Below are 25,217 nucleotides of genomic sequence, written 5' to 3' on the forward strand. Positions count from 1 at the left end.
TTCATGTGACCACTACACTCTCAGGCTGTAGGCTGTGACTGGGGCTACTTCCTGAAGAGAAGGGTGAAAGCATACAGACATGTGAGTATGCCCAATTTGATGAACTACTCTTTCTACTGGTCAAGATTCAGGAAGTGGGGGGGATAACTTGTGACTTATGGAATAGACTTCTTTTCTCCCTCTACTGGAGATTTATTTTTCCATCTGGAATACCTGATCCTAGTCAAGGCCGAAAAACACAGCTCATATAAACTTCCAGTAGAATGCAACTCTGCTAATCTCCATTATGGAGTCCCTCACTCCTTAAGAGTTTCGCTTCTTTGGTGATACACATCATTTTTTACTCTTTCTGAACCAGCATTATGCCCAAGTCTGCACTTGTGGCCAAGAAGGCCAGTGGTATCCTGGGATGCATTATAAAGAGTGTGGGCAGCTTGTTGATGGATATTCTTCTCACCCTCTACTCTGCCATGGTGAGGACACATCTGGAGTACTGTGTTCAGTTCTGGGCTCATCAGATCAAGAAATATAGGGAACTTCTATAGAGAGTACAGCAAACAGCTACAGAGATGATTAGGGGCCTGCTGCACTTCCCTTGTAAGGAAAATCTTAGAGATTTGGGACTGTTCAGCCTGGAGAAAAGAAATATATGAAGTGCAGAAATCCCATCAAATGGGTGGGATCAGGCTTTTCTCAGTGGTTCCGAGCAACAGGACAAAAACAGAGGGCACAAACAAACACAGGAAGTTCCATAGACACCTAAAAAAATATATTTTTCTTTGCGGCACTGGAACAAGCTGCCCAGAGAGGTTGTAGAGTCTCCTTCTCTGGAGATGTTCAAGTCTGTCTGAATGCTTTCCCGTGTAAGCTACTCTAGGGAACCAGCTTTAGCAGGGGGTTGGACTAGGTGATCTCTAGATGTTCCTTCCACCCCTATGATTCCATGAATCTAAGTGATTTCATTTATTCATTTTTCATTATTCATTTTGAAGGAAAACATCTGAAATTCATAGAAAACATAGGCTAAGTCATCATTTCTAATTTTGTCCTTATATTTATTTTCTTTCTACAGAAATGAAAATAGTCATTCTCCACTTGGAGGTTTTGTAGAGTTATCAAGATCTATTTCCTTTGAGAAATAGCTTATATTTTGGCCTTTGAATCTTTGAATTGAAAAGTTAGTGAATTAGGTAAAAACCTATTTCAGCACCCAGTGAGAGAGCACTTTGTTCTAAATTAAGCAGAGAGCAAAAAATCTTGCATGCCTTTCAGCACTTTCAGGGTGCTGGTTAAGTTTCTATGACCTTGATGTGTGTCAAAGGATTTTTCTTGCTAATGAAGCAAGGTCACTAGAAGAAAATTCTAGAAAATCAAACAGGCAAAGAATATTTCTGGATTCAGAGAATTTTCTTTGGATTTTGATATTATTGGAATGATTTCTGATATGATTTTTCTCTTGTGCAGTTGACATGTATCAGCTGTACAGACTGTTCACTGGCACAGTTCTGGAGATAATGAAGGGCAGAGAAAACTCCTGAATGACATTAAACTGTTTGGGAGAGTAAGAAAATTGAACAGTGTTAATGTGAGATATTTCCCTAGTTGACCTCAGCAGAAAAAAAGTCCCAACTTTGTTTAGCATTGTAATATAGACATGATATTTTGTGTCTTTTGAATACCAGCTCCTATCTCCCAAAAATATTTAGGATTATCTACTCAGAGAATGTTCAAGGTTTAGCCAGTTAACATTTAGCCACATAAGTTCTATAAATTATATACAGAATGTACATTTCCATGTATGCTTCCTGTAACTGGCAGGTATACATAACACTGGACTTGAAGAAGACGACAGTATCAGTTACACAGTCCTTCAACCTTCGCATAAGATTCCAGATCTTAATGTGTCTGTAATTTATGTCTCATTCTAGAAGTTAGTTTGCTTAATAATCATATACTCTCTCTTCTTTATTTGTTATTCCCTAACATAAGAAAGAAGGTATTTAGCATTATTTACAGAACAGCTTACTGTCTTTTGATCTAAATTTACTACTTACAATATGAATGGATAGACAATTTTAATACAAGATTTATTACAAATAGTAAATGACTGTCTATGTTTAGCTGAGCTATTGACAAGTTACTAAATTGTTGTGAGGCCTAGTTCAATTCCTCACTGGGAAATTTTCAAACCCAACTGTGAAATTTTATCACATACAAACTTCATAGTTTACACTCACGAGATATCTCAGATAAGGTCAGACATGATGGCAATCATCAATAATGACTTAAGGAATTTAGCTCATACTTCCAAATCTGTGTTTTGAGGAATACAGTAAAAACTTACTAATTTTTAAACTAATGATCTATACTAGAAAGATAAAATCTGATTTTTCTTAATACACTTTTTATATACCTAGTTGCAATTTAGTTGTTACAAAACATTTTCTGTATGTATTTATGTGTGCTTTTATATGTGCTTACATACTCTTGTAATGTTAGTCAAGCTTTGGTAGACTTTGGTATTTCTTTTCTTTATGTATTTCCTTCATGAAGTGAAACAAATGATCAATAACAGTAGTAATTATTAAATATTCCTGTCCTTTACTAAAAAAAAAATAAAAAATCTATTTACATAGAATGAAATTTTATTTTCTTTCTTTTATCTCTGAATGGAAAATCTCTTCATGGTTAACTGCGTTGTATAAACAGAGAAAATCTTGATATTTCTTATCAAACCAAATAGGGCTTGTGGCTGAATTTCATAAACTTGAGTAGTGTTATAGAGTCAGTTATTGCAGTTTTGGATCACAGATAAATAATATATAAATTTACTACCTTCTTTTTGTACACAAGTTAGAACACTTAAAATACAAGTAAGACAATTTAAGTTCTTCTGCCTCTGAAGAATTAAATCTGGTGCTAGCAGAATTCTCTTAGTACTAAATATAACTAACTAGCAGCTTTAAGGAAAGCTGACACATTTCTTGTCTTGCATGAAATAATTAAATACTGATTACTCCACAGAACAAGGTGAAAAGTAAGTATGAGTCTCTAAACTTCTTTTTAGACTATTAACCATCTACCTTAAGGCACTTTCCCAAATGAAAAATGAACGTAAAATGTCAAAAGGCTGGAAACCTCCCATCTGTTCTGATGGGATATGACTCTTTCTGACTTTTGTCCAATGATTACTTAATGCTAAATACATAAAGAATAGGAACTCATATGTTGGCTCTCCACTCGTAACTAAATTACCCAAACTAAACTTGTAGATTCATGATCCTGCTTGTATTTATGTATATATATCTTCTTTTTGTTATATGCTCTTCTGAGAAAAAAAGAGGAAAAAAAAGAGAAAATTATAACCTTATTTCTTACTGTAAGAACAACAGTAGATGGAGCAATAGTGAGAAATAGATATGTTTGAATTTTCTTAGACCTTAGAAAACTTAGAAAATCCTCCTGATGCAGCATTCTAAAAATTGCTTATCATAGAAATAGGGAAAACTATGTCACCAAAATCTTCATTTTCTCAAGTGGAAGGAAAACAACTTTGCTTAACAGATGAATATGTAAACACGGAATTTAGAAAGTATAATTTGAAATTTAATATCTCATTTCTATGTGAATCACACTCTATGTAACCAAACCCTTAATTTCTTTCATGTATATGAGTTTTCAGAAACTCATTACTTAGTCCAGCATATATGCATACATCGAATTACTAAGACTTACTGCATGCTTACATTTTCTAAATAGGACATTTTATAAATTAAAAAAAGAAACAAGCGAAATAAAACATAACAGTATTTCCGTGTGTAATTAGGTGATGTCTATGATTTTTATGTGATATATCATATGCATTTTTTACTAGAGGTAATACTCCTGACAGTGCTTTTCAAAAATAGTTATTTATTAAATGATATGCTCAATATGCTACTGTCTCACTAATGTTGTTTCGCATTTAAAATTCATACAAATTACATGAGCTGCTGCAAACATCTTCAAATAACTGTTGAGCAGATGATATTAATTTTTTGTGTATAAACTGATAATCAATTACACAGATTTTTTACTCATTAGGGAGGAGGTTAGTTAATTTGTAAGAGCAATTATTCTATCTTGGACAAGTAGAGTAATTTTTTCACTGAACCTTTAAATGTTGTTGTACTGCTACACAAAATAAAATTTAGTAATTATTACACTGGGTGAGGTAATAGGTCCATATTTTTGTATATATTTCTACATGAGAGAAAAACACTCAGATTCATAATCAAATAAGATAACAAATTATTGCAGATAATTATAGGGATCTAGAGATGTGAGAACACTGGCAATCAGATACTTGTAAGAGAGAGAATAACTGCATTTTGTGGCTTGCCTTTGAAAGGTTTAGAAATATTCTATGAAACTGTGGCAGTTAGAATTATTTTACTGCTCATTAATGATCATCTGTGGGGCAAAGGAAATGAAACATTACACTAGTCTTTCTAAAAGACCACACAAAATTTTCTAACATGGCATCACTGAGTGGATTTAAAGAAAATAAATTTTTAAAAAGTAAAAGATCAGTGTATTTATTAACTTCAGATTAAACACTTAATTGGATATGGAAAGATTTTGTGACAAAAAGCATGACCTACTGCTGAAATAGGTTAGGAAAGATAAAGTACAGACACAGTAAATTCCATATGTTAGTAGTACTGAAAAAATAGAAGGTTATTGAGACCATTTTAAATTATTTTTCTCCAGAAATATGTTTTTCTCCAGAAATATGTGGCTAGTGCCAGTAATTGATTCTGCTTGTTCTGAATGAAGTTGCTGATCACTGTTAGTCTTATCTGACTCTACTTTTTTATCACTGGATGAAAAATCCAGATCTCAATCCTGTATAGTAAAAGTATAAGCACTAAACTACAAAACTACATATGGCCATCTTGTTTAAGCATCCCCTAACTTTTGTCCCCCAAAGTAAGTTTTCCTTGCTCCATTTTCTCCCTGGTTTTGGGTAGCTAGGAATACTGAAGGAATCTTCTCACTAGAGACTGAGAGAAGTAAGATATTAAGTACCTCAGTCTTTTTTTGTGTCATTTATCACCAGAGCTCCAGCCCCATTCAGCAGCAATCCCGCATTTTGCCTGGTCTTCCTTTTTGGTCTTAATTTATTCTTGTTTCCTTTTACATCTCTTGTCAGATTCAACTAAACTCATCCCTGAATGATCTGTACTCAAATCAAGCTGGCAGATGGATGCCTCCAAACCCTGCAGGTATAGTCTTTTTCCACAATAACTGCACTTACTCTTCATGATACTGAGTGGCTCAGGTTGTACTGGCAGTGATGCTTTGTTTGAAGGCAGTCCCAGCTCAAAATCTATGAGGCATCGATCCAGTTCTGTAGCTGGAAGTTATAGCGTGGGGCACCTTCCAGCCAGTGAAAGAATTCACCAGTTTCTAGCCTTCATTATGATGAGATCACAATCCATTTTGGTACGTACAAGCTCTATCTACTTCTCCTCTGCAGCTGAAGATTCTGGTTCTTACAGCTGCAGATCTGAATGAAGAAGTGGCAGTTTTCTTTTTCATCTTCTCTGATGCTGTGCAGTCTGCTGACCACTTCCCTCAGTTTCTTCATTTGGCAGCACAGCTTCTAAAAAACTGCACACTTATTGCAGGCTAGAAAATGATGTGCCCCAGATTCAATGAGAGACACTGGATACTATCTGCAGTACGAGAATTGCAGAGCTGTGTTCACTTTCATTCAAGAGCCTGATAATGAAAGGCCACAGTTAATAATAATATATACAGAGTATATATACAGTAAATATACAGTAAATATACAGTAAAATAATAAATATAATATACAGTAAATAAAGATGATTTTGCTTTGTATACAAGCTCACTGTGAATTCCACTATACAGTTCTGTTCAGATCTTCTTTATGCTTGTATAAAATTATATAAACTCTATTAAAATAGTTTATAAAATCATAATATATCCCAAGGTGGAAGGGACCTAAAACACTAAGTCCAATTCCGTATGTCCAAGAAGCATTGTCGAAATGTTTCTTGAACTCTAGTAGGCTTCATGCCATCAAGAAGAGTTCAGAACCTGCCCCTCCACTCCCCCTATGAGGAAGCTGTAGGCTGCTGTAAGGGCTCCCTTCAATCTCCTCTGGGCTGGAAAAACCATATGACTCAGTTGCTTCTCATACGTCTTGTCCCCTAAATCTTTCACCATCTTGATTGCCCTCCTTCAGATGCTCTCTAATAGTTTTATGTCCCTCTTTTATTGTGGCACACAGAACTGCACATAATGCTGCACCAGGGCAGAATACGGGGGTACAATGACTTATTTCAACTGTCTAGATACACTGTGCCTGATGCATCTCAGGGTATTGTTGGTCCTTCTGGTGGCCAGGGCATGCTTACCTTAACTTACCATCAACCAAAAACGCAATTCCACATCTTTTAAACAATCCTAAATTAACACTTAATGGATGAAAATAATTTTATGTTTTCTTGTACGGGCTGTAAAAGGAAATCCTATTTTTATTGTGTTAATCTATGTATTAAAGTCAGAGAAAGCAGAAATGTCCAACACAAGTGAAATGCAAATGAGTATGGTGAATGGACAAAGGCAATGATAGGACACAGAATCACAAAATCATAGGGGTTAGAAGTGTTCTCTGGAGACCACCTAATCCAACCCCCTGCTAAAGCTGGTTTTCTGAAGTAGGTTACACAGGAAGGTATCCAGACAAATTTTATTATCTCCAGAGAAGCTGACTACAAGCTCTCTAGGCAGCCTTTTCCAGAGCTCTGTCACCCTCAAGGTAAAAATATTTTTCCTCATATTCATATGCAACTTCTTGTGTTTGTTTGTGCCCTTCATTTTTTCTCTGTTGCTGGGTACCTCTGAAAAGATCCTGACCCATTTGACTTTTGCATTTTATATATTTACAAACATTGATAAAATCCCCCCTCAGTCTCCTCCAGACTGAACAGTTCCAGGTCTCAGATTATCCTCATAAGAGAGATGCAGCAGGCCCCTAATCATCTTTGTAGCTGTTTTCTGTGCTCTCCCTAGAAGTTCCCTGTCTTTATTGATCTGAGGAGCCCAGAACTGCACACAGTACATTGAATATGGCCCCATCATGGTAAAGTAGAATGTGAGGATAGTCCCCCTCAATTGGCTGTCCACATTCTTTTTAATGCATTCCAGGATACCATTAGCCTTTTAGACACAAAAGCACAGTGCTGGATCATGTGATACAATATAAGTCACTTGTGTAAACACTATTATCTGGAAAGTAAATCCAATTGTACTGAATGTATGCTACAAGATATTGGCAGCAGTAAAATTGCAGGAGCAGCATCTGTGAGAAGAGGCCAAGGGTTGCCCCATACTGAACATGCCTCAATGCTTGCTAACATCTGAAGGAAACTGAAGATTCAAATATTCCTTTCATTAAGTCAATTGAATGAATGTGGGAAGCATTTTTATGTATGTCTTATATCACCAGCAACTAACTGGAAGAGAGAACTTGTATATTCCATTTTAAAATATACTTTATTTTTGGAAGGTAATCCCCAGAAAGAAGGCTTCCTTTTTATATAATATGCAGATGGATTGAAATCTGTCTCCAAACATGCTACTGTCAGCCTACTTACCTTTTTGGAGTGAGAAAATTCAGACATACAGATTCACTTTCATCCCCTACTCACTGCTTTAATCAACAGCATGTAGTCTGGAACAAAGGGAAGTAGAAAGAGAAATACAAAAGAGAGTGCATTTTCCAACTCTCTTGTTTAATTTGTCATTATATAGTTGATATAATATGTAAGACTCATGAGAAAAGAATGAGAGAAGGAGATAAAGTGAGAAAAAGAAAACAAACATAAGGAAGTATGATTCTGTAGCCCACTAGTTAGAACATTTTGTTAAGAAGGAAATCTGTTCTTCACTCTGCTGCTAGAATTCCTTCTGAACTTTATTTAATGATGCATACTAAAAATGTATCTAAATGTTAAAATCTAAAATTAGGAAAATATTTTTGAACTAGATTCTGAGTCAGATGTCTTTTTTGTAATCAACTGGAGTTCCATTTAGCTTTTTCTGCATAACAGGGGTGGCTTCATATTCCAACTTCACATTAATTCAAGACACCTGACTATCTCTGTGAGCTATTTAGAGACTCTTTTCTAAATCAACATGTCTCAAATCAACATATTTTCCTAAATGCTGTTTCCTTATTTGAAGTGATTCTCTGAGCCACCAGCTTTTAACCTGTTCTTCCAGAGTCAGCAAGGCATGAGAGAAGTTTGAAAAATTCTTATGTCAAAGAGAAGCAGGGCCCTACCTCTAAAGAGGATTGATCAAGGAAGATCACTGATTGAATATTACTGTAGAGCCACTGGGTACATTTCTATAGAATGGATTCAAGATTTGAACTGTATCTTGTATTCCAGGAGATGGATAGTTCTGCATTTTGAGCTTGGATGAAATTATCATCTTTTTGCCTTTGGTGGAAGTCCACAGACTGATCCCTTTCTAATGAACAATTATTAAGAAATCAACATAGATTTTTAGAATATTTTTCTTCTTCAGAAGAATGACATCTTATTGATAGCCAAACTATCTTACTTAGTTGGCCTTGCTCAATATGAAGGAATTTTATTTTTCTACTGAAAATAAAAACTAGTAGCAGAATGTGGCCTACAGAAGAGCAAAAATGTTGCTTTTCTTTGATCATCTACATTTCTCTTTCACTAGGTTAATAAGAAAATCTTACCATACAAAAACGAAGATCAACAACTTGAAGATCCTGAACATTTATCTTCTATAGATCCTAACTCTTCTATAGATCCTAGATTTTTGGACAGTGAGGTGGGTTGAGAACTGGCTGACTGGCAGAGCACAGAGGGTCGTTGTTGGTGGTGCAGAGTCCGGTTGGAGGCCTGTAACCAGCGGTGTTCCTCAGGGGTCTGTGCTGGGTCCGGTCTTGTTCAACATCTTCATCAATGACCTTGATGAGGGGATAATGGCCACCCTCAGCAAGTGGATGCACCTCAGCAATTGCATGCACCGGTACAGGTTGGGGGATGACCTGCTGGAGGGGAGCTCTGCGGAAAGGGACCTGGGTGTCCTGGTGGATGACAGGTTGGCCATGAGCCAGCAGTGTGCCCTTGTAGCCAAAAAGGCCAATGGCTTACTGGGGTGCATTAAAAAGAGAGTGTCCAGCAGGTCAAGGGAGGTGATCCTCCCCCTCTACTCTGCCCTGGTGAGGCCTCATCTGGAGTACTGCGTCCAGTTCTGGGCTCCCCAGTACAAAAAAGACAAGGATCTCTTGGAAAGAGTCCAGCGGAGGGCCACAAAGATGGTGAAGGACCTGAAGCATCTCTCCTATGAGGAAAGGCTGAGTGAACTGTGTCTGTTCAGCCTTGAGAAAAGAAGACTGAGAGGGGACCTGATCCAGGTCTATAAATATCTAAGACTGTTTTCAGTGGTGAGTGGAGACAGGACAAGGGGAAATGGCCGGAAACTGCAGCATAGGAAGTTCCGCACAAACATGCGCAAGAACTTCTTTACAGTGAGATTGACGGAGCACTGGAACAGGCTGCCCAGGGAGGTGGTGGAGTCTCCTTCTCTGGAGATGTTCAAGACCTGCCTGGATGCCTACCTGTGCAACCTGGTGTAGGGAACCTGCTTTGGCAGGGGAGTTGGACTCGATGATCTCTGGAGGTCCCTTCCAACCCCTACAATTCTGTGATTCTGTGATTCTGTGATTCTAATGAGATGTGTCCCAGAGTCCTAAGGAATCTGGTTGATGTAGCCATCAAGCCACTCTCACTGATGTGAGAGAAGTCATGGCAGTCAGGTGAAGTCCCTGGTGACTAGAAAAAAGGCAATGTCACATCCATTTTTAGAAGAGTAGAAAGGACAACTTAGGGAATTACTTACCTGTCATCCTCACCTATGTGCCACACAGATCAAGGAAAAAATTCTCCTGGAAGCTATGCCAAGGGACATGGAAGAGAAGGAGGTGACATGAGACAACAAGCACAGCTTCACAAAGGGCAAGTTCTGCCTGACCGATCTAGTGGCTGGCTATGATGATGTGACTACAGTGAACAAGGGAAGAGATAGTGATGTCATCTGCCTGGAATTCAGTAGCATCTTTGACACAGTCCTCTAAAACATCCTTCTTTCCAAATTGGAAAAATATGGATTTGGTGGGTGGACAGTTCAATGGATGTGAAACTGGTTGCAATATCATACTCAGAGAGTAGTGGTCAATGGCTCAACTTCTGGATGGAGGTCAGTGACAAGTGGTGTCCCTCAGGGGTCAATAATGGGAGTGATTCTATTTAATATCTTCATCAATGATATTGACAGTGCAATTTAAGAACATCCATAGCAAGTTTGTGGATGATACCAAGAAGAATGGTGCAGCTGACAAACCTGATGGATGAGGTACCACCCAGAAGGCTAGACTGGTTTAAAAAATAGGTCAAGGTGAACATCATGAGGTTCAATAAATGTAGGTGCAAGGTCTTACACCTAGGCCGTGGCAACCCCCATTATCAACACAAGCTGAGGGATGAAAGGATTGATTACAATGCTGACAAAAAATATTTAGGGGTAATGGTGGATGGTAAACTGGACATGAAGCAGCCAGTCATATCCTGGGTTTCGTCAAAAGAAAAGTGGCCAGCAGATCGAGAGAGGGGGTGCCCTTTCCTCTATGCTGGTGAGACCTCACCTATGTCCAGATGTGGAATCCTTAGTAAAGGAGAAACATGGACCTGCTGGAGCCTGCCCAGAAGAGGCCACAAAAATGATCCAATGAATGAAACACCTCCGTTACAAGAACAGGCAGAGAAAATTGGGGGTGTTTAGCTTGAAGAAGAGAAGGCTCCAAGAAGAAATGATAGCAGCCTTTCAGTATCTAAAGGCAGGCTATAATGTAACAACAAGATGCACACACCACTGCATAAATTTTATTATACATTCTTACTGTGCTTAAATCTAATATTTTCCTAGTTAGATCTTTATCTGTAGGAAATCAAAGTACATATAGATGTTCCAGCTGGGATTGAATTATAATAGACAGCTGCTCCCATTAATTTACTGCCTATCATCTAAGACATGATGACTAATGATTTGAAAGTTTTTCAGTTCATTTAAGTGCAAAGTAAAAACCTTTAATGGGGATCATTTTTACTTTGCCTTGAATTAGAGAAGAAGTTCATTTATGAGATTTGTGTTTATGCAGACAGTTTATGCTACATTAACCAGAAAGTAAAATAAAAAAATTCTTCAAAATAATCCTTTAAACATTTAAGAAGACCAAACGTGAATGAAATCTGGGACAATGAACAGTGCTCTTAGTTCCAATTACTCTCAAATATTCAGCTGTGTATGCCCTTCTTTCTGTTTCCAAAGATTAGTATCTGGGAATTTGGGGATTCTACATAAAGGCAAAGAAAGTGACTGAACAGCTCATGCATGCTATACTATACCATTAAAACTTTATAAATAGACCCTGTTTAACTCCATCACTGAGAAATCTTACAGAAATAAAAAGTAAAGTATGAGAAAACATTAGAGATCATCAATATCATAAAATTAACTTACTCCTGTAATTGCTATCAAAAACTGTCAACGGTTTATGGGCTGGTCCGGCCCAGTTCCGTGACCAGCAGGGCGGAGGGATCTGCGGATCCGCGCCTCTGGGAAAGGGGAAGCAGGGGACCCCAAAATACTTGAAAACAACAGCACTAATCTGAGGTGGAACAAATGATTTTACTAAATATAGTATTAGTAAAATACAATGAGAGAGAGAGAGAGAATCTGTTTGAATTGTATAGACCTCACCACAATGCTGGGGTGAGAAGTGCAGTCCAGTTGAGTGACTGAAGTACAGACGGCAAAGTGCAGATGGCGAAGCGCAGGCAGCGAAGCGCAGATAGCGAAGCGCAGGCAGCGAAGCGCAGGCGAAGAAGAAGGATCAGGTGACCTTGCATGGAGTTATATCCCCTTGCTGACCGCAAAGCCTCCTGGGGAAATGCAGTTCTTCTCCGTCGGACGAACATTCGGCAGATATCAAACCCCACCCCCAGTGCATTACATGATGTTATGGTGTGGAATACTGATGACCAAAAATCATAAAACCATGACATTCCACCCCTTATTCTACATCACTACATCATGCTTAACACATGGGATTACAGACTGCACTCCCCCAACATCAAATTCCCTTGTGGTACACACTGAACATCCCCGTTTTTCTGCATCACCCACCAGGTGGACCCAGGTCCCTGGGCAAAGACAGTTCCGCGAAGAGGTTTGCCCTTCCCAGAAGCAGGAAAAACCCAAACTGCTTTTCCTAACATGTTCTTTACATGTACTACAGGGACCTTATCTCCCTCTACAATATGTAGGGAGCTGGATTGGGTAGGACCATCTCGACTGATTGATCCTCTGGTGTTAACCAGCCAGGTGGCTTCTGCCAAATGCTTCTCCCAGTGTTTAAATGTTCCGCCACCCATTGCTTTCAACATGGTTTTTAACAACCCGTTGTAGCGTTCGATCTTACCAGAGGCTGGTGCATGATAGGGGATATGATAAATCCACTCGATGCCATGTTCTCTGGCCCAAGTATCCACAAGTGAATTTTTAAAATGAGTCCCATTATCTGACTCAATTCTTTCCGGGGTGCCATGTCGCCACAGGATTTGCCTCTCCAGACCTAATATGGTGTTTCGGGCGGTAGCATGGGGTACTGCATATGTTTCGAGCCACCCGGTTGTTGCCTCCACCATGGTGAGCACATAATGCTTACCATTGCGAGATCGTGGCAAAGTGATATAATCAACCTGCCATGCCTCCCCATATTTGTACTTTTGCCATCGCCCTTCCTCCCAGAGAGGTTTCATCCTCTTAGCTTGTTTAATTGTGGCGCATGTATCACAGTCATGAATGATTTGTACAATGGCATCCATAGTTAAGTCCACCCCTCGGTCTCTGGCCCATTTGTATGTTGCGTCTCTCCCTTGATGACCTGAGGTCTCATGGGCCCACCGAGCTAAAAATAACTCACCCTTGTTCTGCCAGTCCAGGTCTATTTGAGCCACCTCAATTCTGGCAGCTTGGTCTACCTGATGGTTATTTCGCTGATCTTCTGTAGCTCTACTCTTGGGCACATGAGCATCTACATGACGCACCTTTATAACCATATTTTTTGTTCGGGTAGCAATATCTTTCCATAGGTCAGCAGCCCAAATAGGCTTGCCCTTTCTTTGCCAATTATTTTGCTCCCACTGCTGTAACCACCCCCATAAGGCATTTGCTACCATCCATGAATCAGTGTAGAGATAGAGCATTGGCCACCTCTCCCGTTCAGCGACATCTAAGGCCAGTTGGACAGCCTTTACCTCTGCAAATTGGCTTGATTCTCCTTTCCCTTCGGTGGCCTCTGCAACTTGTCGGGTGGGGCTCCACACAGCAGATTTCCATCTGCGATGCTTTCCCACAATACGACACGATCCATCTGTGAACAGGGCATATTTCTTTTCATTCTCTGGTAATTCATTGTATGGTGGGGCTTCTTTAGCACGAGATACATCTTCTGCTGGTGGTGTTCCAAACTTTTTACCTTCAGGCCAGTCCATGATGACTTCTAGGATTCCTGGACGGCTGAGGTTCCCCATCCGTGCTCGTTGTGTAATCAGTGCAACCCACTTACTCCAAGTGGCATCAGTAGCATGATGGGTGGAAGGAACCTTTCCCTTGAACATCCAGTTCAGCACTGGCAGTCGAGGTGCCAGAAGGAGCTGTGTTTCAGTACCGACTACTTCGGAAGCAGCCCGAACCCCTTCATACGCAGCTAAGATCTCCTTTTCAGTTGGAGTGTAGCCCTCCTCCGACCCCCTGTAGGCTCGACTCCAGAATCCCAAGGGTCGGCCTCGGGTCTCTCCTAAGGCTCTTTGCCACAAACTCCAAGTGGGGCCTTTCTCTCCAGCAGCAGTGTAGAGGATGTTCTTCACATCCTGTTCCATCCGTACTGGCCCCAGGGCCACAGCACGGGCTATCTCTTGTTTAATCTGCTCAAAAGCCTGCTGCTGCTCAGGACCCCACACAAAATCATTCTTCTTCCGTGTCACCTGATAAAGTGGGCTTACAATGAGGCTGTAGTTTGGAACATGCATTCTCCAAAAACCCACTACACCCAGAAACGATTGTGTCTCTTTCTTATTAGTGGGGGGAGACATGGCAGTGATTTTGTCGATCACATCTGTCGGGATGTGACGACGGCCATCTTGCCACTTTATGCCTAGGAACTGAATCTCCTGGGCAGGTCCTTTCACTTTGCTTCGCTTAATAGCAAAACCAGCACGGAGAAGGATCTGGATTATTTGCTCTCCTTTCTCAAAAACTTCCTTTGCTGTGTTGCCCCACACAATGATGTCATCAATGTACTGTAAGTGCTCAGGAGCACCTCCCTGTTCCAGTGCAGCTTGGATCAACCCATGACAAATGGTTGGACTATGTTTCCACCCCTGGGGCAAACGGTTCCAGGTATACTGAATGCCCCTCCATGTGAAAGCAAACTGTGGCCTACATTCTTTGGCCAAAGGAATGGAGAAAAAGGCGTTAGCAATGTCAGTGGTGGCATACCACTTAGCTGCTTTTGACTCCAGTTCGTATTGGAGTTCTAACATATCTGGCACAGCAGCACTCAATGAGGGTGTAACTTCATTCAGGCCACGGTAGTCCACCGTCAGCCTCCATTCTCCACTGGCTTTACGCACTGGCCATATGGGGCTGTTAAAAGGCGAGTGAGTTTTGCTGATCACTCCCTGATTCTCTAATTGATGAATTAACTTCTGAATGGGGAGCAAGGAATCCCTGTTGGTGCGATACTGCCGTCTGTGCACCGTTTTTGTAGCTATCGGTACCTGTTGCTCTTCCACTTGTAGCAACCCCACAACAGATGGATCTTCTGATAGGCCAGGCAAAACAGATAACTGCTTAACACCTGTGTCTACAGCAGCTATTCCAAAGGCCCATTGATACCCTTTGGGATCCTTAAAATATCCCCTTCTGAGGTAATCAATACCAAGTATACATGGAGCCCCTGGGCCAGTCACAATAGGGTGCTTTTGCCAGTCTCTACCAGTGAGGCTGATTTCGGCCTCCAACATAGTCAGTTCTTGGGAACCTCCTGTCACCCCATGAATATAAATTGATTCCGTCCCTTGGTGACTCGAGGGCATTAGAGTGCACTGTGCACCAGTATCCACCAGGGCCCTATATTTTAGTGATTCTGATGTGCCAGGCCATCTAATCCACACAGTCCAATAAACTCTATTATCCCTTTCCCCCCCCTGGCTGGGGGCAGGGCCCCTCTATTTGTTACCTCCGTTGTCTGCAGCAACTGGAGCAATCACCTTTCTGGAGAAGTTCACCTTGGTGGTTGATTTGTCTTGTAATTCTTTTACCCGTGCTTGAAGTGCTGGAGTAGGTTGCTTATGCCACTTCTTCATATCTTCTCCATGGTTGCGTAGGTAATGCCACAAGGCAAAACGTGACGTGGTCTTACTGTTGTCACTTGTTCGAGCAGGAGGACGTCTTCTTTTGATAGCTGAGACGTTGGATGACACTGACTGGGAGGAAATCAAGTTGATTAGCCCCTCAAGTAGGCTGTTTTGGGAATTCTGTTCCTCATTGGATGTATCTGTTACCACCATGTATTCATCGGCATCAGGCACGATTGATAGTTTACCTATTATATCTTCTTGTTTGTTCTCCATTCTGTCCAGCTTTTCAGCTACTTTTTCAATGGCTGAAACACAAGCTCGTAGAGGGCTTAAATGTAACTCAAAGTCTTGAAGTTTATTAAGCAACTCATTTATAAGGGGTCTTCTTTCCCCTCTGCCATACATAGCTGCAAATGTACTGGCGTACCTTTCTGGTGCAGTCTTTGTGAATGTACGCCACATGTTTGGTGTACACCTGGCTCTCTCGGGATCATGCTCTTGGTCTGGCTCATCAGGAATGAAATCGGGGCTATGTAGTGTTTCCACCACAGCACATTCTCTCAAATAACGGATGCCTTCTTCCATATCAGCCCATTTCTTCTTCTCAGGCATCAGATCGTCTTTGAAGGGGTATCTTTCTTTTACAGCTAACAACATCCGCTTCCAGAGGGTGAAGGCCTGGTTCTGGCATGTACTAATACCTCTGTCAATGGCTGAGTCCCTAGCAATGCCACCCAGTTGGCGAGCTTCTCTACTATCTAGCCACACACTGTTGGCCCCATTGTCCCAGCATCGAAGTAACCAAGTGGCAATAGGCTCATTTGGGTGGCGTGAGAAGTCTTTTCTCAGACTTCGAATTTCATTCATTTTCAGAGATCGATCAACAAAGGTAACAATATCTTGCTCACCTCTTGCTCTTCCAGGACTTCTTGCCCTTGTAGGTGTTGGTGACCGTGGTCTTACTGAGGGCCCCTCCCCTGGACTCAGAGGTGCTTCTCTTGGCCCTCGGAGCCACTCCTCTGGACCTCTTTCCTCCTCTTTTTTCTCTTCTAACTGAGTCGAGATTCGCTTTGTTTTCCGTCCTCTTACAGGGGCAACTGACATCGATTGTGGTGCCTCCTGTGGTTGATCAGGTTGGTCAGTTCCAATGCTCTCATCCTCCAGTTCAGCTTGGAGCTTGTTTCGTTCGATTATGAGAGTATCTAGCTCAGATTGGAGGGTGTGTTGTTGAGATTGAAGATTGTCGAGCTTGGATTGCAGGGAGTCTCTCTCAATTCGGAGGGCATCTCTCTCAGATCGGAGGTTTTTCCTCTGGAGCAGGAGACTCTCTCGCTCATTTTGAACTTTTTCCCTGAGACTCTCCCTTTCAATTTCAGAAGCTCTCTCTCTCTCCAGGATAGTATTGAATAAGGCCCGATAAGCATTAGCCAGGCCCCAAATCATATGTGCCTCCTCAGAACTGCCCAAGCCGCAACATTCCTGCCTTAAATAGCTGTTTAGACTCTCGGGGTCTTTCAGGTGTTCTGGAGTAAAGTTCCATGAGACTGAAGATTTCCATCTGTTTAAAGTCTTTCCCAGACCTCTCCACACTCCCTGCCACTCAGTATTCTCTGGTTTTGGGGAGGACATCCTCAAAATATAATAAATACTAATACTGAGCGAAATGATGAGCAATACATTCAGGGAGATTAGTAATGCGACTAGGTGTTCATTCAAAAACTGCATTACAGGCTGAAAGGTGAGACTGGAAACCTTAAAAAATCCCAGTCCTGTAAAATTGACAGCTGTCTCCGGAATTGTAAGCCACATTGTACGAACGTGCCAGGTCCATATTTCCACCCATGTTTTCAATTGATTGTATATGCCGATTGCTCCATAGAGCAAGGTGGCCAGCTTAATTAATGCCCAGTATGTTTTGAGCATTAGGAAAGAAGAGGCAGCAGCGTGCAGCCCTTTAAGAGTCAGTTTCACTACAGAAAGCATTTTTTTTTTTTTTTTTTTTTTTTTTTACAGAGGCAAGATAGTAAAGCTCAGAGTTTACAAATATCCTACGATACTGGCAGTCCGCCTGGAGTTCTCAAGGTCACGTTTTCAGAGAGTAGCGGTAAAACAGATAAGCTTTCCCAACGGAACTCTCCGAGAGCAGAGAGTCTAAACAGCTAGAAAGCAACTGTTGCCCGCATTCTCCACCAAAAATGTCAACGGTTTATGGGCTGGTCCGGCCCAGTTCCGTGACCAGCAGGGCGGAGGGATCTGCGGATCCGCGCCTCTGGGAAAGGGGAAGCAGGGGACCCCAAAATACTTGAAAACAACAGCACTAATCTGAGGTGGAACAAATGATTTTACTAAATATAGTATTAGTAAAATACAATGAGAGAGAGAGAGAGAATCTGTTTGAATTGTATAGACCTCACCACAATGCTGGGGTGAGAAGTGCAGTCCAGTTGAGTGACTGAAGTACAGACGGCAAAGTGCAGATGGCGAAGCGCAGGCAGCGAAGCGCAGATAGCGAAGCGCAGGCAGCGAAGCGCAGGCGAAGAAGAAGGATCAGGTGACCTTGCATGGAGTTATATCCCCTTGCTGACCGCAAAGCCTCCTGGGGAAATGCAGTTCTTCTCCGTCGGACGAACATTCGGCAGATATCAAACCCCACCCCCAGTGCATTACATGATGTTATGGTGTGGAATACTGATGACCAAAAATCATAAAACCATGACATTCCACCCCTTATTCTACATCACTACATCATGCTTAACACATGGGATTACAGACTGCACTCCCCCAACATCAAATTCCCTTGTGGTACACACTGAACATCCCCGTTTTTCTGCATCACCCACCAGGTGGACCCAGGTCCCTGGGCAAAGACAGTTCCGCGAAGAGGTTTGCCCTTCCCAGAAGCAGGAAAAACCCAAACTGCTTTTCCTAACATGTTCTTTACATGTACTACAGGGACCTTATCTCCCTCTACAATATGTAGGGAGCTGGATTGGGTAGGACCATCTCGACTGATTGATCCTCTGGTGTTAACCAGCCAGGTGGCTTCTGCCAAATGCTTCTCCCAGTGTTTAAATGTTCCGCCACCCATTGCTTTCAACATGGTTTTTAACAACCCGTTGTAGCGTTCGATCTTACCAGAGGCTGGTGCATGATAGGGGATATGATAAATCCACTCGATGCCATGTTCTCTGGCCCAAGTATCCACAAGTGAATTTTTAAAATGAGTCCCATTATCTGACTCAATTCTTTCCGGGGTGCCATGTCGCCACAGGATTTGCCTCTCCAGACCTAATATGGTGTTTCGGGCGGTAGCATGGGGTACTGCATATGTTTCGAGCCACCCGGTTGTTGCCTCCACCATGGTGAGCACATAATGCTTACCATTGCGAGATCGTGGCAAAGTGATATAATCAACCTGCCATGCCTCCCCATATTTGTACTTTTGCCATCGCCCTTCCTCCCAGAGAGGTTTCATCCTCTTAGCTTGTTTAATTGTGGCGCATGTATCACAGTCATGAATGATTTGTACAATGGCATCCATAGTTAAGTCCACCCCTCGGTCTCTGGCCCATTTGTATGTTGCGTCTCTCCCTTGATGACCTGAGGTCTCATGGGCCCACCGAGCTAAAAATAACTCACCCTTGTTCTGCCAGTCCAGGTCTATTTGAGCCACCTCAATTCTGGCAGCTTGGTCTACCTGATGGTTATTTCGCTGATCTTCTGTAGCTCTACTCTTGGGCACATGAGCATCTACATGACGCACCTTTATAACCATATTTTTTGTTCGGGTAGCAATATCTTTCCATAGGTCAGCAGCCCAAATAGGCTTGCCCTTTCTTTGCCAATTATTTTGCTCCCACTGCTGTAACCACCCCCATAAGGCATTTGCTACCATCCATGAATCAGTGTAGAGATAGAGCATTGGCCACCTCTCCCGTTCAGCGACATCTAAGGCCAGTTGGACAGCCTTTACCTCTGCAAATTGGCTTGATTCTCCTTTCCCTTCGGTGGCCTCTGCAACTTGTCGGGTGGGGCTCCACACAGCAGATTTCCATCTGCGATGCTTTCCCACAATACGACACGATCCATCTGTGAACAGGGCATATTTCTTTTCATTCTCTGGTAATTCATTGTATGGTGGGGCTTCTTTAGCACGAGATACATCTTCTGCTGGTGGTGTTCCAAACTTTTTACCTTCAGGCCAGTCCATGATGACTTCTAGGATTCCTGGACGGCTGAGGTTCCCCATCCGTGCTCGTTGTGTAATCAGTGCAACCCACTTACTCCAAGTGGCATCAGTAGCATGATGGGTGGAAGGAACCTTTCCCTTGAACATCCAGTTCAGCACTGGCAGTCGAGGTGCCAGAAGGAGCTGTGTTTCAGTACCGACTACTTCGGAAGCAGCCCGAACCCCTTCATACGCAGCTAAGATCTCCTTTTCAGTTGGAGTGTAGCCCTCCTCCGACCCCCTGTAGGCTCGACTCCAGAATCCCAAGGGTCGGCCTCGGGTCTCTCCTAAGGCTCTTTGCCACAAACTCCAAGTGGGGCCTTTCTCTCCAGCAGCAGTGTAGAGGATGTTCTTCACATCCTGTTCCATCCGTACTGGCCCCAGGGCCACAGCACGGGCTATCTCTTGTTTAATCTGCTCAAAAGCCTGCTGCTGCTCAGGACCCCACACAAAATCATTCTTCTTCCGTGTCACCTGATAAAGTGGGCTTACAATGAGGCTGTAGTTTGGAACATGCATTCTCCAAAAACCCACTACACCCAGAAACGATTGTGTCTCTTTCTTATTAGTGGGGGGAGACATGGCAGTGATTTTGTCGATCACATCTGTCGGGATGTGACGACGGCCATCTTGCCACTTTATGCCTAGGAACTGAATCTCCTGGGCAGGTCCTTTCACTTTGCTTCGCTTAATAGCAAAACCAGCACGGAGAAGGATCTGGATTATTTGCTCTCCTTTCTCAAAAACTTCCTTTGCTGTGTTGCCCCACACAATGATGTCATCAATGTACTGTAAGTGCTCAGGAGCACCTCCCTGTTCCAGTGCAGCTTGGATCAACCCATGACAAATGGTTGGACTATGTTTCCACCCCTGGGGCAAACGGTTCCAGGTATACTGAATGCCCCTCCATGTGAAAGCAAACTGTGGCCTACATTCTTTGGCCAAAGGAATGGAGAAAAAGGCGTTAGCAATGTCAGTGGTGGCATACCACTTAGCTGCTTTTGACTCCAGTTCGTATTGGAGTTCTAACATATCTGGCACAGCAGCACTCAATGAGGGTGTAACTTCATTCAGGCCACGGTAGTCCACCGTCAGCCTCCATTCTCCACTGGCTTTACGCACTGGCCATATGGGGCTGTTAAAAGGCGAGTGAGTTTTGCTGATCACTCCCTGATTCTCTAATTGATGAATTAACTTCTGAATGGGGAGCAAGGAATCCCTGTTGGTGCGATACTGCCGTCTGTGCACCGTTTTTGTAGCTATCGGTAACCTGTTGCTCTTCCACTTGTAGCAACCCCACAACAGATGGATCTTCTGATAGGCCAGGCAAAACAGATAACTGCTTAACACCTGTGTCTACAGCAGCTAATTCCAAAGGCCCATTGATACCCTTTGGGATCCTTAAAATATCCCCTTCTGAGGTAATCAATACCAAGTATACATGGAGCCCCTGGGCCAGTCACAATAGGGTGCTTTTGCCAGTCTCTACCAGTGAGGCTGATTTCGGCCTCACATAGTCAGTTCTTGGGAACCTCCTGTCACCCCATGAATATAAATTGATTCCGTCCCTTGGTGACTCGAGGGCATTAGAGTGCACTGTGCACCAGTATCCACCAGGGCCCTATATTTTAGTGATTCTGATGTGCCAGGCCATCTAATCCACACAGTCCAATAAACTCTATTATCCCTTTCCCCCCCCTGGCTGGGGGCAGGGCCCCTCTATTTGTTACCTCCGTTGTCTGCAGCAACTGGAGCAATCACCTTTCTGGAGAAGTTCACCTTGGTGGTTGATTTGTCTTGTAATTCTTTTACCCGTGCTTGAAGTGCTGGAGTAGGTTGCTTATGCCACTTCTTCATATCTTCTCCATGGTTGCGTAGGTAATGCCACAAGGCAAAACGTGACGTGGTCTTACTGTTGTCACTTGTTCGAGCAGGAGGACGTCTTCTTTTGATAGCTGAGACGTTGGATGACACTGACTGGGAGGAAATCAAGTTGATTAGCCCCTCAAGTAGGCTGTTTTGGGAATTCTGTTCCTCATTGGATGTATCTGTTACCACCATGTATTCATCGGCATCAGGCACGATTGATAGTTTACCTATTATATCTTCTTGTTTGTTCTCCATTCTGTCCAGCTTTTCAGCTACTTTTTCAATGGCTGAAACACAAGCTCGTAGAGGGCTTAAATGTAACTCAAAGTCTTGAAGTTTATTAAGCAACTCATTTATAAGGGGTCTTCTTTCCCCTCTGCCATACATAGCTGCAAATGTACTGGCGTACCTTTCTGGTGCAGTCTTTGTGAATGTACGCCACATGTTTGGTGTACACCTGGCTCTCTCGGGATCATGCTCTTGGTCTGGCTCATCAGGAATGAAATCGGGGCTATGTAGTGTTTCCACCACAGCACATTCTCTCAAATAACGGATGCCTTCTTCCATATCAGCCCATTTCTTCTTCTCAGGCATCAGATCGTCTTTGAAGGGGTATCTTTCTTTTACAGCTAACAACATCCGCTTCCAGAGGGTGAAGGCCTGGTTCTGGCATGTACTAATACCTCTGTCAATGGCTGAGTCCCTAGCAATGCCACCCAGTTGGCGAGCTTCTCTACTATCTAGCCACACACTGTTGGCCCCATTGTCCCAGCATCGAAGTAACCAAGTGGCAATAGGCTCATTTGGGTGGCGTGAGAAGTCTTTTCTCAGACTTCGAATTTCATTCATTTTCAGAGATCGATCAACAAAGGTAACAATATCTTGCTCACCTCTTGCTCTTCCAGGACTTCTTGCCCTTGTAGGTGTTGGTGACCGTGGTCTTACTGAGGGCCCCTCCCCTGGACTCAGAGGTGCTTCTCTTGGCCCTCGGAGCCACTCCTCTGGACCTCTTTCCTCCTCTTTTTTCTCTTCTAACTGAGTCGAGATTCGCTTTGTTTTCCGTCCTCTTACAGGGGCAACTGACATCGATTGTGGTGCCTCCTGTGGTTGATCAGGTTGGTCAGTTCCAATGCTCTCATCCTCCAGTTCAGCTTGGAGCTTGTTTCGTTCGATTATGAGAGTATCTAGCTCAGATTGGAGGGTGTGTTGTTGAGATTGAAGATTGTCGAGCTTGGATTGCAGGGAGTCTCTCTCAATTCGGAGGGCATCTCTCTCAGATCGGAGGTTTTTCCTCTGGAGCAGGAGACTCTCTCGCTCATTTTGAACTTTTTCCCTGAGACTCTCCCTTTCAATTTCAGAAGCTCTCTCTCTCTCCAGGATAGTATTGAATAAGGCCCGATAAGCATTAGCCAGGCCCCAAATCATATGTGCCTCCTCAGAACTGCCCAAGCCGCAACATTCCTGCCTTAAATAGCTGTTTAGACTCTCGGGGTCTTTCAGGTGTTCTGGAGTAAAGTTCCATGAGACTGAAGATTTCCATCTGTTTAAAGTCTTTCCCAGACCTCTCCACACTCCCTGCCACTCAGTATTCTCTGGTTTTGGGGAGGACATCCTCAAAATATAATAAATACTAATACTGAGCGAAATGATGAGCAATACATTCAGGGAGATTAGTAATGCGACTAGGTGTTCATTCAAAAACTGCATTACAGGCTGAAAGGTGAGACTGGAAACCTTAAAAAATCCCAGTCCTGTAAAATTGACAGCTGTCTCCGGAATTGTAAGCCACATTGTACGAACGTGCCAGGTCCATATTTCCACCCATGTTTTCAATTGATTGTATATGCCGATTGCTCCATAGAGCAAGGTGGCCAGCTTAATTAATGCCCAGTATGTTTTGAGCATTAGGAAAGAAGAGGCAGCAGCGTGCAGCCCTTTAAGAGTCAGTTTCACTACAGAAAGCATTTTTTTTTTTTTTTTTTTTTTTTTTTACAGAGGCAAGATAGTAAAGCTCAGAGTTTACAAATATCCTACGATACTGGCAGTCCGCCTGGAGTTCTCAAGGTCACGTTTTCAGAGAGTAGCGGTAAAACAGATAAGCTTTCCCAACGGAACTCTCCGAGAGCAGAGAGTCTAAACAGCTAGAAAGCAACTGTTGCCCGCATTCTCCACCAAAAATGTCAACGGTTTATGGGCTGGTCCGGCCCAGTTCCGTGACCAGCAGGGCGGAGGGATCTGCGGATCCGCGCCTCTGGGAAAGGGGAAGCAGGGGACCCCAAAATACTTGAAAACAACAGCACTAATCTGAGGTGGAACAAATGATTTTACTAAATATAGTATTAGTAAAATACAATGAGAGAGAGAGAGAGAATCTGTTTGAATTGTATAGACCTCACCACAATGCTGGGGTGAGAAGTGCAGTCCAGTTGAGTGACTGAAGTACAGACGGCAAAGTGCAGATGGCGAAGCGCAGGCAGCGAAGCGCAGATAGCGAAGCGCAGGCAGCGAAGCGCAGGCGAAGAAGAAGGATCAGGTGACCTTGCATGGAGTTATATCCCCTTGCTGACCGCAAAGCCTCCTGGGGAAATGCAGTTCTTCTCCGTCGGACGAACATTCGGCAGATATCAAACCCCACCCCCAGTGCATTACATGATGTTATGGTGTGGAATACTGATGACCAAAAATCATAAAACCATGACAAAAACTCATCAGTCTTGTCCCCTAGACCTGTCACCATCTCTGTTTCCCTTGTTTAGACATGCTCTAATAGTTTTATTTCCTTCTTATTATTGTGGTACTTTGAACTGTACACAGTAATGAAGAGGACATCCGTGCGCAGGGCAGAACTGGACTGAAAAAGAAATATTCTCAGATGGAGTTGGTGTAGAATTAAAGATGGCCTATTTTTGGTCCCAGGAAAGGAAATTCCATTCTTTCAAGTTCAAGTAGTGTTCAAGTAGTGATTTCAGTATGGTTGTTGAGAATCAGCTGGTTAGCAGTTAGTAGCCTCAGAATATAAGAATATAAGAATATAAGAATATGAGAACATATATAATAGTAGTGACTGAAGGTCTGTTTCCACTGTCTTCAACAGTGACCATATAGTTACCTAGGGAAGAACAAGAGCACAGTCAATATAAGATGCTTCATCCTAACTCTTTCTCAGATTCTCTTTTCATCTCTGGGCAGCCCAGGCCATGTATAAAATCTAATTTGTCACTCTCATTGAATGCCTTCTTCCCTTAACACTTAATAAGATTCTAGTCTTTGCAATACCTTGTTGTAATGAGTTCAATTTCTTCCATGAAGAAATATATATATTTAAGGAGGAGGAGAGGTATTGGCACAGGCGTGAGCCTGGGGAAGAAATAGAAAAGTTGTTTGCTTAAGTATTTGTCTTTCGTGTTTCTTCATACCTAAACGAGTAAAGTTTCTAATAATTGGTAATGAATTTAATTAAGTGAAATTCCCTCTCTTAGGTTGCTTTGTGACAAACAGAAGCGGTAGCCAAAGTGAGTACAAAGCCCAGCTTGCTGTCATGTTGAAGCAAATCCAAGGTTGTGCCAAGAACATGAGTT

Source organism: Tetrao urogallus (assembly GCF_951394365.1).
Source record: "Tetrao urogallus genome assembly, chromosome: 4".
Classification (NCBI taxonomy): Eukaryota; Metazoa; Chordata; class Aves; order Galliformes; family Phasianidae; genus Tetrao; species Tetrao urogallus.